Below are 14180 nucleotides of genomic sequence, written 5' to 3' on the forward strand. Positions count from 1 at the left end.
TGTCACCACTATATTTCAAGTTAGCTCATCCAGAATGTGTGCCCATTTGGCACAGAACTAAAATATAACTGGCAAGAGCCGGCGGATTTGCAGTCAGCAGTTTCTGCATATGCAAAATGCTTAGACGCTTCTGCAAATGCAGCAATGCAAATTCAGAAATGTCGAGTATCTGCTGCTCCAAGAGGAATCATTAGAAGGCAGGGACAGGGTACAGGGAAGACATACTCTGCCCTCTGAAAATGATGCCCTCAGTTCCTCTGCTTTCCACTGAGGGTGCTTTGTGCATGTACCTTGTGTGTCAATGGGCACAAGCCCCCTGCTCCATGAACATTCAGGGACTTCTCCATTCCTGAGAGGACAAGGCAACATTTGTGAGAGGCACAAATCCTCCAGAAAGACCAAGGGCTGAAGTAAAAAATGAGCTCTCCATGTTAATTGCTCTCGCTGTGGACCAAAAATTCAATTGTCTGTAGGAAAATGATGGATATAGGCTTAATTTTCCAGAAACTTTCCCCATAGCGAATAGGTAATAGCTTGGATAAGGTGCAAGCACCTCAAATTACTCAGGAGCCGTAATGCCCATACAACGGTTTAGAGTCACTTGGAACCCTTTATTCAAAACTAGGAGGGAAGATTAGTGGTCCTTCGAACACAGACAAGCTTGTTTCTGCATATCCAACAGTGCCCCTTAAAAAGGAGTATTTCCTCTTGCCAAAGTCACTGGCTATTTCAATGACCATTTACACAGTTAAACCTGACAGTTCTGCCTGACATTTTCATGAGCTTTTAATCATTTTACTCTCAGTGGACCCCCAACTTAAAACTACCTAAAAATTCACTGTGACAAATAAGCAACGTAAGTGCTAATGCAAAAAGGTTATCTGTCCCGGATTTACTGATATAGACGTACTGTGGAAAAACAGAATTGCTTTGGATCAAATATATAACATTTTGGTATTTGCAGACCCGTGGTTTTCATTTGAAATAACTTTACTTTCTAGGGACAATGTAATTTTACTTCACTTAGTTCTGCGGTAGGTCCCTTTACATCTTTCCCAGTAACAGATGTTGCTGTATGGGTATCACAGCTGATAGGCTGCAAGGAACAGATTAGCACAACATCCTTGGCATTGTTTGATGTTGTTAGCTGATAAAAGACTGTGTATAAGCACAAAGGGTCACCTTTTTACGTGGCACACTAAATGACTTTACACTGCTTCCTTTGGAGCAACATGTTTGTTGATCTCTTGCTGGCATCCCTGCAGCAGGCACTGCTCCGTATACCCCACACCATTTAGGAGGTGTATATCTCATTTTACAGTGAAGTAGATGCTTGTTTGCTACTGCAGCAAATTATCACAAAGAGTCTGTAATAATCTCCACAGATAGAATCCATGATCAACATACCATTTCATCATCTTTTTGTTTCTGTTCTAGCCTCCTTTATCAATCACATTTTACTGCTCTCCACTCAGATTTAGTTACTATTAATGCCCGTGGGTGTTTAGAGATGCTTGCCAGTGCCAGGTTGGTTACGTGTTCATCAGCTCCCTGAGAAATTATAAAATCCTGAATTTCCTTAGAAATTATAAAATCCTAAATCTGAGGTACTTCCTCTGCTTTTTAAAACATAAATACATTTTTTTTACCATTACTCAGAGGTGTATGCCAGCTCCTGCACTGAGTCAATGCACCTACAGCTACCTCAGGTGCTTGCATCATGCCAGGAAATCTCCAGGCTCACAGTCAATCACCCAGTCTTTTTAATCATTACATGTTTGTGGCAAGGCTAGCACTCACCCTGACAAAGCCTGGGCATGGTCTGGGGGATTAGGGAGGCCAGGGCACTGTTCCCAGTCAGCAGGAGGGCAGCCATGCTCTTTGAGGGCACAGAGTTTAGCCCCTACATACATGTGAGCGACATTATGCCACTAACTCTTAGCACTGAAATGGTCTTGGACATCCAGACAGGCTCCAGAGTGAAACAGCTCCACTTTGGCTGGGATCAACACTATTTGCTACAGTGTTCAGCATGGGAGTCCACTAAAGGTAGCATGCCACGTGCAACTCAAACAATCCTCTGATTCATTACACACCTAATTGCTTGTGTAATTTTTATTTTCCTGGACTGTTTAATCCTGGTGACAGCTGCTGGGCTGAAGCCCTAAGCTTGGCTGAGGAGCAATCACCAGATTGTGGTGGTTTTATTAATGAATTACAATTGCTAATTATTTGTAAGGTTTAATTAATTCCTTAATTAAGGTTAAATGAAAAATGAGAGTAAAGAAAACTATCCACAGCTGCCAAGTCTGGTCAATCAAAATAAAACCTTTTTTTTTTCCTAATGAAATTTCTTGCTGGCAAGTTTAATGCATTAATATTAATTGTAGTTAGATGGATTGGCAGTCGGAGGAGAGGGGTCTTTTTATATCACTTCTGAAATCAGCAGGGAGCAGGTACATGGTTTGTTTGACAGCCACTGTGAGAGTCAAAAGGCAGTTCTGGGAAAGGACGCGGAAGCAAAAGATGTCCGTCCTCCGAGGGATGGCTAGTGAGGAGGAGCTGCCAAGGGCCCACGGGCAAGCTTTGACTTTGGGTCTGTATTTTTTTTCAAAATATGTTTACTTCTTGCATTTAACTACATTTCTCACAGCTACTGTCGTTACAGTTGCATTAGGGGGCTATTAGGAGATGCTTCACTAGGTAAATTTAGAAACTGATTCTTGTGTGCTGTCCTAATTCTTTCCCCTTGAAAAAACCTTTGATATGCCCATAGCTTTTTTTTTTTTACCCTCTCCAGTGACTGATACATTAAAAAAATTATTCTCTGTTACCCCAGATTCTGCCTCCTCTTCATTCCTCCTTTGAAGAAAATAGATTTGGTGACACTAACTGCATGTATGCAGAGGTTTATCTGTAGTCTGATCAAACAACTGAAAAATACGCTTTTAGTAAAACTTTGGAATTATGCCGATACTGAAGTCATATTGACACATTACCATACTGCACACTAACAGAGACTTTGGGTCTTCCAAGGTATTGTGACTCTTTACCAAGACCAAAACATTTGCTTAAATGAAGTAAAAACATCACAAGCTTAAACATCAAAACATTACAGTCACATAGACATAATTCCACAGGAAGACTGCAGTGCAAGTTACTTATAAAATGAAGCCATTTTACCAGCTATGGAAATACACACAAGCCACTTCAGGCAGCCTTAGCTCTGGCCTCAGTGAAATCATACAGAAATGCAATGATGTTGTGGTCCAAAAGAAAATTACATTTCTTTTAAGGACATATTTACATTTCTAAAAAATATTTGGCTGTGATAGTGCACTTTATCTGGAGTGCCTGATCCAAATAAGCACCAGAGCACAGCCAACCTCTCAATCCTCAACTGGTACCAAGTGTCTCTCTGTGATTCCTTTTGATGTTGTCTATGCTGCCTGCAGGGTGTGTGTCGGAGATGGCGCTAATTGGGTGTGTATAATCACAAACTGTTGCAAGGGGAAATCCATGAAAGTGAAGGCATCCGGCAGCTGTGGGACACACCCTTGAAGGAGACAAACGCACACACACACTCTGCTGCCACATCTTCAAAGTGAACTGGATGAGTACACTCCTTCAGCAACAGCCCTTTTTCACATTAAACCATGGAAAGTCTCCAAGTCCCACAAAGGGCAAAGAACCGAGTCCTGTGCTACATGCACTATTAAAAAGAAGATGAAGAAAAGATCACAGCAACAAAGACTACAGCCTTAGCTTGTGCCATGCGGGATTGAAATTGCAGATGTTCACTTGCTGAACATGAGCAGTTCCTTTTCCTTTGCAGTATGCACAAATCCAAAACTAGAACCAGTCATTTTAGGAGGGACTATTTCTTTTTGCATTTTTTCTTTTTTTTCACATTTCGCAACAGGAGTGTGAGGCAGTGCATTTTTCAAACCTTTTGGTACCTTCAAGAAGTGGTTCTACGCAGATGAAAAACACTAACATCTTCCTCTTTCCACCAGTAGGTCTTAACAGACTTTACAAAAGCAATTAGAGATAGTGCATCACTACATCCATTTTATGTATGTGAAGAAGCATCAGGCAGTGAAAGGATTTGTCCTCTCTACCTGGGATAAGCTGTATGCTTGTAAACTCTGAAGCCTGAAGGGTCATCTGTCCAGAGAGGAGGATTAATTTCCAGCCCCACCATCTCGTGAGACAGGCTTCTTGGGATAACTACTTATTGCCAAATCAGCTTGGCCTAATTTAGCACTGGTTATGAAAATAGCCATACTCTACACAACAGCCAGTTTGGATTCCCATAATCACACCAGAGTGCTCACAATTCAGCAGCAACACTCAGGATTTATTTTTCCTGATCCAAAATTAGACCTTCTTTCTCTTCCTTTACAGGAAAAATAAAAGCCAATGGCTTTTGTCAGTAGTTATGTTGTTACACAAGAGTTTGTTTGGGCTGTTTTTCCTACAAAGTTTCAATGAGTTGCCATTATTTATGGCCCCAGCTAGAGAAGTCCAATGTATATATTCCAATGTATAATGGAAAGGCTCATGCTATTGCTATCACAAGCTCTCTCTTGTCTGCATGTGCATGTTTAATCTTACTGAAGTATTGAAGCATGGTATGTAGAGCTGGATGGCTTTTTATGGATTTGAGGCTTGAGATCAGAGGCTTGAGATCATTCTCTCTTTCTTCAAAATTTACCAACAGTAAAGCAAAAGCAGCAAATAACTCATGAGGAAGGTAATTTTGGAGGCTCCTGAAAATACAGAAGCCCTTACATCTATTGAGTATTCATCCATTCAAAGCACTTGCCTGGGGAACAGATTGTTTCATCCAGCAGGCAGTCATTTTCAAGGATCATTTCTTCCAAGACCAGGTAACTATATCTGCACTCCCTCTGTGCTTTTCCCACACATTATAACAATGGTAACACTGCCTTAAATTGGGGATCTGATAAAGGCATCCATAAGAAAGTTAAATCATCAATGCCCTGACCGGTTTTTCTAGTAAGTGGGAAAATGCCCAGAAAAAGTGGCAGGCAGCATACATGCACTTTGTACTGGAGACTCCCCCATGGTACAAGAACCCCCAGACTGCTGAACTGGCTCCAAAAAAAATCTAAAATTGTGGGAGCAGAAAGGGAACTCACAGCTCATCTTTGGTGAGCAGTGCATTGCAAATCTACTGCAGGCATATGCTTTCCATGGGGAAATCTCATTCCTATAAAGAGAGCATTGGCCATAATGCTTGAGAATATCACAGTTGTTTTTGGCAGATTGCAGAGGAGGAGTTTGCAGTAGTAGGCATCTGAATCACGCGTTCAAATTTCATCCTGATCCCTGATTTTTGTGCAACTTTGAGTCAGTCATGGACTGTATTGCCACACAGAGCCAAGCAGAAAGAAATTATAAAATACGCAACTCCACCAAAGGGCAGGAGCTGCAAGCAATCTATGATTTCTAGGGCATAGCAGTCACGTTACACACACATTGAAGAGTCCTAATTTTACTCTGAGTGCCATTGTTCCTGCTCCAGATATAGACTTGGCACTCAGAGATAATTAAACAGAATCACACAAGATATCCACATCCATCCCTGCCTTGCCAAGGCACCCTTCCAAAGCAGTTATTTAGAGGAGTTCAGTCAACTTGCAAAAAGGATGCTTTAAATGAAAGTGGTAATTATTGTTAGTAATTTCCAACATAGCAGAGACAGACAGCAGTTCAATTTTGATTTCTTTGCATATCCAGCTCCTTTAAAAAGAGTCAGAACCCATATTTTTTCTCACAGAGAGTAAGTAAAAATGGTATTTTCCAGACACTGAATAAATGAAGGTCTATGTAGACCTTTGAAAAAGCATACTGTGCTGCACAATATCACCACAAGCCTATACTACGTGCTGCTAAAAGTATTATCCAAAAGCCTTTGGATAAAGCCAGAAAGAGTGTTCTATATGTATTTTTAACCTTTATATAAGAGCACGCTGTGCCAGAATTGCATTTTATTGCCTTAACCAACATTACCCACAAGAATATGGTAGAACGAACAATGAAAATTTCTGGAACATTTTCCAAAACTGCATAAAATTCAAGTTCTCAGGACAGCGCTACCCTGACACCTATTTATAATCTCTCTGAATATGTAGTAGCAGTGGTAAAGACACTTAAAAGGAGGGAAGGAGGAAGAACCAAATAAAGAATGAAAGAGCACAGCAACCTTCCCTATTCCTTTCTTCAGGATAATTCTCCTACTAATGTGTCAAGTAGGCTTTTTGTATCTTGTGCTTGGATCCTTACAGGCATCTGTGGCTTTAAATGTTCTTTCTGGTCCTGAGAATGGAAAGGTTGGCTAAAATCCCTCCGTGGGGAAATAGCTGAACCATGACCATGAGGAAGACAATGAAGTCCCATGCTGGGCTCCAAGAAGCATCTGGTATGACTCAGAATATTTCCTAGAGCTGAAGGTTACAGTACAGTTGAGCAGCTGACTTGCCACCTTTAGAGAGAGTGGATTTTTGCCCAAGAAATTCCAACATAATATGGAAATGCTACCCACAGCCCTGGAAGAGCTGACCCCTTGCACTCCCACTCACTTTCAGAAAGAGAGTTTTCACCTCCTCTTCTGTTTCAGTTGTGCTGGGCCATGCAGAGTTTAACCTTTAAAGTCCTGGCACTTGAAATAAATATCTGTATGCATGAGAAATCAAGTGGTTTGAGTTCATATGTAGCATATACCTTGAAGTGAAGTTAAAATACACTTCTCTGTGCACATTACATACAGATTTGTATACGGAATTATTGGAATAAAGAGAACATACAGCACAAATTTCTTAACCCCTTTCAAACAAGGGCCCAAACAAGGTACTGAAATGTACCCATAAAAAAATGTTCTCTTTTACTTGTTTATTTGAGCAGTATTCATACAATTTGCTCCACCTTCTTTGGTGAGATTACTGCAAAAAGGATTTGGCTGCCTGTATGTTGTATGATCTGTGGATTGTATATCTGGCTGGAAAATACAAGGACCATAATAACTCTGCTGTAGAACAGACAGAGTTTCCAAACTCATTATAAAGAGGTCACTTGCAATAAAAAGTTTGTACCAACAAAAAGATATAGAGGCAAACTTAGGGACATCACCTGGAACCTGGCACTGAAGGTTCAAAAGCTAGAACCTGGTTTCTGAAGACATATATTTCTTCAGTTAATTAATATCCACAGTCATTCACTTGCAAATATCCTTCACATAACTGGTAAAGATTACAGTAGTGGTATGTCTAATGCTACCTGATATGGCTTATCATGCATTTATGGTGAGAAAAACTCTAGGTGCTCTATGGGTTTAATGTTCAGAAAGTCAACTCCTAAGGGATTTTCTACCAAAAATCTCATCTTTCATAGGCCCAGTGGCCTGAGGTCTACAGTCTATGTGCTCATCACTGATTTTCTATGGCAGAGAGTTTTGGCCAGATTGACCTACTTCATGTCTCCAGAACCCCATCATTTCCCCTCAGAAGATACAACCTAGAAAATTTCCTAAATTTCATAATTCCCTATTTAGAATTTCTTAAGTCAATAAGATTCCTTATTACAGATCCTGTTCTGGCATAATGCAGCTGCATTCAAACTACTTCAACTGACCACATTAGATCAAGTCTTTCTTATGAGAGGAAAAGAAATGGAGATTGTCTTAGTGGACCTCCTCAATATCCATACTAGTATTCTACATTTCCATTCACTGTGTGTACTTGTTTAGCTTAGCACTTACACTGCTAATGTGAATTTGCCTTACAACAGAGACGCTCCATTGTAATGGTATTTTCAGTGTCCTCTGGCACAGCTACCATGGAAAATCCATCATTGTTTTGAGATTTTGCATTATGCAATCAATATAAAATTTTATCTTTTTCTCCATGTCTAGATTTGATTTTTAAAGAAAATCCACCCAGTATCCAGTTCTTCAGGCATAAGTGGAGACTGAACTGTCATATCTTATCTAGAGAGAGGAAAAACCAGTCATTTCAATTCAATTTCAGAAAGACAGACCTGTTTTAATATCGAACTTTATACCATTCAAGTGGTAGTTTCAATCAACAGTTAAACTTTGTTATGTTTCACACAGTGCAAATGAACATAGCATAGACTGAATGAATCTAATACGATAGCATCAACTTTCACTCTAGTAGACAGAGAGCCCATTAGTGTATTCTGTGTGACAGTTCTCATCTGAGAAAATCCAGAGGCTTTTCAGGAGCTTATAAACATCCTAGATAGAACCTCAAAAATTATTGAGAGATCTTAAAGTCATAGCCCTATAGAAACATAAACCATATAGATATACCAACAGCATACTGCCATAGTCATGAGGTAGACATATAAAATAGTACAAGATTTAAATCTTCTAAAATAAAAACTTAAAACAGATCATCTCATTCTGTCTACTGACAAAATATACCGCGGCCCTGCTATGCTATCTGTCATAAAAATATGTCATATCCAATAACAAGCACAATGAGAATACAAAGCAGGAAATATTTCCAAAGTGTAAACATAAACTGAAGTTATCTTCAGCTTTTGATGACTATTCACTGTATATATTTCCAAGGAGGTCTTGTGATATAATAATAAACAGGCTGGCTAGTTCAGAAACTCACATTCTTAAACTCTGCAGAACCCACTCCCTGGCTTAACCCGTATAAAATTAACTTCAATCAAGCATATTTTTCCTCTAGGTGGCTGCAGAGCATTTAAAAAGTTGCTGGCTTCAGATGGAATACGAAAGAAAGAGAGCAAGGGAAGAAGCAGATACAAGACTGCTACTTAGAAAATAGCTCTCTTCTTCATCTTTCTCCCTTTACAAACCAAGAGCCAAAATCTCATTTCAGCAAAGTCAGGTTCACCGACCATAGCATCTTCCACCCTGTCACATGCTCACAGCGCATTTCATCTCAGAGGTCTCTGTGTTTGCTCTTCATCAAAGATAACTGTTAAAAATAAGACTTGCAAGAAATGGCATAAGAGCCAGATTACCTGAATTGAAAAATTAAAAAAAACACTCTGTTCCTGGTTTTATGGCTTCCCGTGTGGTCCTGGCCCAGACACAAACAAAGACGCAGGCACATAAAGCATGATTTAGGCAGGATTCAAACACCCAAATGCAAAACTGCGGTCCTGGCTTGGTTGCCCTGACCCCGGCAAGGCTGACCTTTTCATGCTGGATACTTAGTTCCAGGCTTTACATTTCCTCAGGCACCTCTGCTTTTCCTCTGCACGTTCTCAAGACCACACGGGCATTGTTGGGCATAAGCCCGACTAGCACCCTGACAGTGAGGTCCTGCCCACCGAGGACGGATGTCTTAAAACAGCGGCAGTGCTGCCGTGGTCAAGATTCAATAGATCAGGGGGAAGAGGGTAAGCATAACAATCTGATACTGATACAGGACTCAGCCAGGAGGCAGAGACCTGGTTTCTGGTCTCTGGTCAGTTTGACTTAGCCTGCTACTTCACATGCAGAAAGCTTTGGATAAGAGATGCTCTGCATACTACCACAGTTCTTTAACCTTCCCGAAGGCAAGATCTCAATTGAAAAACACTGTACAGAGCCTGAAAATACAGTGGATGAATTTCTGGCTCAAGTAAAATGGATGGGGATTTTCCTACTGACAACACAGGAACCAAGACTCAGAACTGTCATCAGCCTTTTTTTTTGCAGTTCTGTACTTCAAGACTTTGAAGAATCCAGACTCTTTCAGGACACAACTAAACATTAAATTCAAGCTTCCTGAATTAAAATGCTATGAATTAAAATTTCCTGTACTAGACATAGTGCCTCTAGGACATATCAGCCTGGCCTGAGAGCCATAGGAATCCACATGGATGTTATAAAGTCAGTGACCTAATTCTGGGTGAGGTGGGATGAGATGATATGAGCATACAGAGCCATGGTTTGCTCTTCATGACAAACTTACCTTTCAGTGTATTGGTTTGTGCACGGTCATTTTTTTGGCTAGATACAAAGACAGATCTGATGTGAATCAGCAGTCTTTAAAGAGAAATGCCAGTCACGAGCATGAGGAAATGCTCCCTATCACAGAATGATCATGAATTTTCCTGCTCATCTGTAGGTGATGCCCAATGGCAAAAATGCTAAGATAAATTCTGGGCTTTGTCTTGTATACAAAATCCTGAACATATGAATTTGACTTTGTCTCTTTTTATTGGCTAGGCAGACACTCTATGGAGCAGATCAGTGACCAATGTTAGCCACCCTGAGCAGTTGCCTGATGGAGCCACAAAGACATTCATTCTCTCTCCATCACTTTTCACTTCATAAAATCTTCCCTGGCGTCCTCAGAGAGGGAGCGGAGAGATATCGGAGCTGTACCAGTTTGTTATGAAGCTTGCCGTCAAACTTGGCAATGGTTGCAAGCTACTTTAAACCTTTCTCACCAGCGAAGTTTGCGGGTAGAAATTGTCAGCACTGTGTGTGCCTTTCAGTTTTCAGGAAGAGGGAGGTGGCACAGCTGTGGTGAAGCAGCCCATACAGCACGTCTCCTGAAGAAGCCCAGCTGAGAGGAGAGAGAAATCCCAGAAGGCAATATGGAAGGAAAACCTGTTGCTGGAGGTTACACAGGATTCATAGTTCATGTTCTCCATGGGTCCTTGGGAACCACAATGTTTACAGTCCATACCTCTGGGAGGCCACTGATCTCTTCTCTTTGAGGTGAGCCTGTGGCACCCGCTCAGTAGTTTTTCTGCTCCCACGGATCTTTCCACAGGTGGGGAGCCCGAGGGCCCGTATGAAAGCATGAGCAGATTAGCTCTGTCAAAATAAAGATCCTGTTTTCATGCCAGTAAGGAAAAAAAGGAGGGAGCAGGGAAAGCATAAAATATAGCATATGATATACAAAAGGAAAATTGTTTTTAATAGAATCTTTTCAAAGTTTTCCATTAAACTCTGGTCGCTTGCAGTGCAAGTTTTGGAATGCAACTCCCTCATCCCCTTAGGATGGTCTGCATTTTATTACGTTAGTAAGGAAGCCCAGATTACTTCTAGCAGAGCTACTGTATGAAACGTTTCAATCTCAAGCCAAAGTGGCAGGAGTAGAAACCCCTCCTGATTGATTTTCAGCCGCTATTCTGGGGCCAGTGATTTAATGTGATTTTTATCTTGTGCAGAAGAAATTTTTGTTACCAAGCGGTAGTAAATCACAAATGATCACATCATAATGAACAAGATGATATGCGTCCAAATGTTACCCATATGATGACTAGATTTCAGCTGAGATACCTAACCAGAATGAGCAAACCAATATATCAGAAGAGGGGAGGAGGTATTGGTCATGAATCAGGGCAGATGAACTGAGTAATGAGAGAAGCTCTTCCTTCCCTCCCTCTTTCCTCCCTTCCCTCCCTGATCCCTCTCCCATTTCAGTGATGCAGGGCACATGAATATTAGAAATAGCTGCACTGAAAGAAGAGGAATAACTGCAGTACCAGCAGTCCAGGAGAAAAAAAGACGGGGATCTGGACAAGTGGCAGTACCACAAGTCTGTCCCCTTGGAACAGGTAATGCTTGGGAAGTAAGGTGGAGTAAATCCTGTTACACAGTATCTGTAGCAATTCTTACAGTTCAGAGACATTAGGGAGGCAGAATGAAAGCTATGCCTGCCAAGATGAACCCAGAGAAAAGATGAGACACTTTAGTAGTATCACAGGAGTGTAAAGAAACTTGTATATATCTGCATAAACTGTATCAGTTCTGCATATTAGAAGTAGCTATGGTCTCCAGGGATGCCATTTAGAAGATTTCATGAGCACCGGCAAATTGTTACACACTTAAAAATCAGGGGAAATGACCAAGTCTTTAAGGTGAAATTCACATCACAATGTAGCCAAGGTCTAGTCTTCTCAAGGTGTCTCACCTTCAGATCTAACTTTCCTGGGTAAGGACTGAGCTTTCCGCTTTGATTCATGATGAATTCTGCAGAAAGTGCTACAGAAAGTGATGTGATTTCTCCTTGCTCTCTGAAGTTATTTGTCTGGATGCAGTCAGCTTTAGCCCTCTGCTTTCTTACAGTCTCTCCCAGAGATATGTACCCAGCACTCATTCCTCTGAGTTGCAAGACGGTGGCTCTTGAACATGCTGTCGAGAGAGGTCTATTCTTCAAAATACTTCAGAAGAAACACTCCAGTATATTCTACCAAATTCCCTCTGTCTTCCACATGAATCTTGTAAATAAGATCTCTGTTAAGCAGAACTGGTATCATTCTGCTGTACTTTCCTATTTCTGTGTGTGTGTGCGCATACAGATTTGCTCCTTTTCTACTCCTAGGTCAGTAATGCAATAGGCCACACGTTGCACTTCAGGTTAGACAAAAGTCTTGTTTACTCAGTTGCCCTTGTATTGCATTGGATGTCTTGCCATTTGCTGGAATTACAGAAAAATAAAAAGAAAGAGGAACTTAAATTTTAACATTAGCTCTCTCATCAAATAGGTTGATGAAACTGTATAGCACCTCCATGAAGATTTGAGCATGTTCAGCACATTCCATGTGGATGTCAGCTGCAGTCTCTCCACTTGTAAGGAAAGAATAGCACCATACATGCAGAAATTAGAATTTCATCTTGAAATCTTCTCAGAGAGATTATATTATTGTGAATGGCAAGCCCAGCAGTTCTTAGAGATCACTTTATATAACAGTAGCAGCAGACGTGGAAAGAAAGAATCAAGAGGCAACGAAGTTCTTGATCCCATCTGGGCAAAGAGTACAAAGGGAATCATCACGTCTGCATGAAGAGAGTGATGGTGATGGAGTATTAACAGAAGAGGCAGAGTCCCCAGAGTCAAACACTGTGGGAATGAGTAAAAGCCACAGAAGGAAATGGAAGCTAAAGAGAAAGGCCCACAATAAATATCTGCAGATGCTGTTGTTTGCAATGGGGGCTGAACCAACAGGGACGTAGTCACATGCTCACATAGCATCTACTAGCCTTAAGAAAAAGAGAAAAAAAAAAACCAGCCTCACCGGTGGACAAATATTCTTTTCAAGATCAAAAGTCAAGCAGCAATAAAATTCGTGTCAAAAAGCATAGGCAGAGGAGGTTGTGCATGCTCACTCATGAACATCTGCACTAAGAAGCCACTTAAGTAACCATGCAACAGCATGGATGAAACATCTGCAGTGTGTAGACCACCAGCTGTGCAGTAATAATACTTTGAATATCCAGAGTGCCTTTCATCTGAATACTGCAAAGCATTTTCCAAACAAATTAAGCTTCACAACACCACTGTGAGCTTCTTATTTAATGGTAGGATTATTTCATCCTGCACCAAAATGCTGTTGCTGCCAGAATGAAAAGTAACACCTGTTTATCATCTCACAGAAATGTTGTACAATTTTCATGATGGGAAGTGACAAAAAAGGCTGTAGTTAAATTAAAGTGCAGGAAGACTTGAGGTGACAGAATTAAATGTTTAGAAATGAAACTCAGAAAAACAGAGTATTACCCCCTCTTTTTATGCAAACTGTCACATTAGTTTTTATGCCCACATGCTGTTACTCTTTGGTCTTTATTTCACATTGGGAAGAGAGAACTTCCTCGGGTATATACTTGTAGGGATGTCTACAGATGTGCTCAGAAGTACAGAAAAATACCTTTCTTGGTTGTGTACACTCAATAAAATGTATTGCTGTGCACTGCAAATAGCTTTCCTTTGTACTCCTTCAGATCTGTTTTTATAAGGCATCCTGATGATTATACTATAGCACTGCCTTCCAAGGCAGCATGCCATCTACTAAGTCCTAAAACAAACTTCTTGCTGTGTGTGCTTTCAACCCCACGGGGTGCTCCATGTAAGCAGCATTCTGACCTGACTGTACTGAGTTAGTGAGATCCGACTGTACATTTCTCAAGAGCAAGGAGAAAGGCTGGAGAACATAGCACTTGAAGATAGGAAATACTACATACTCCCCATTATGACTTAATTTCTCTGCTTCTTAATACACCCACTTTTCAATCCCATTGAAATGTTAGTGGAGGAAGCAGTTTGATGGGGAAGCTGTGCCAGCAAAGCAGGCTGGTGTTTTATAAAATGAAGCTTAGTATTGGCAGAACAATGTATAGTACTGTATGGGACAGCTAGGCAAACGTACATCTTTAA

The 14180-nt window shown here is 40.8% G+C and overlaps 1 protein-coding gene across 3 annotated transcripts in view; it reads right to left on the reverse strand.

Annotated features, from left to right (window-relative positions):
* Positions 1–14180, reverse strand: part of BMPER (BMP binding endothelial regulator) — a 150811-nt gene that overhangs the window by 8960 nt on the left and 127671 nt on the right. The gene's annotated exons all lie outside the window — the stretch shown is intronic.

This window comes from Strix uralensis, chromosome 1 (assembly GCF_047716275.1).
Source record: "Strix uralensis isolate ZFMK-TIS-50842 chromosome 1, bStrUra1, whole genome shotgun sequence".
Lineage (NCBI taxonomy): Eukaryota > Metazoa > Chordata > Aves > Strigiformes > Strigidae > Strix > Strix uralensis.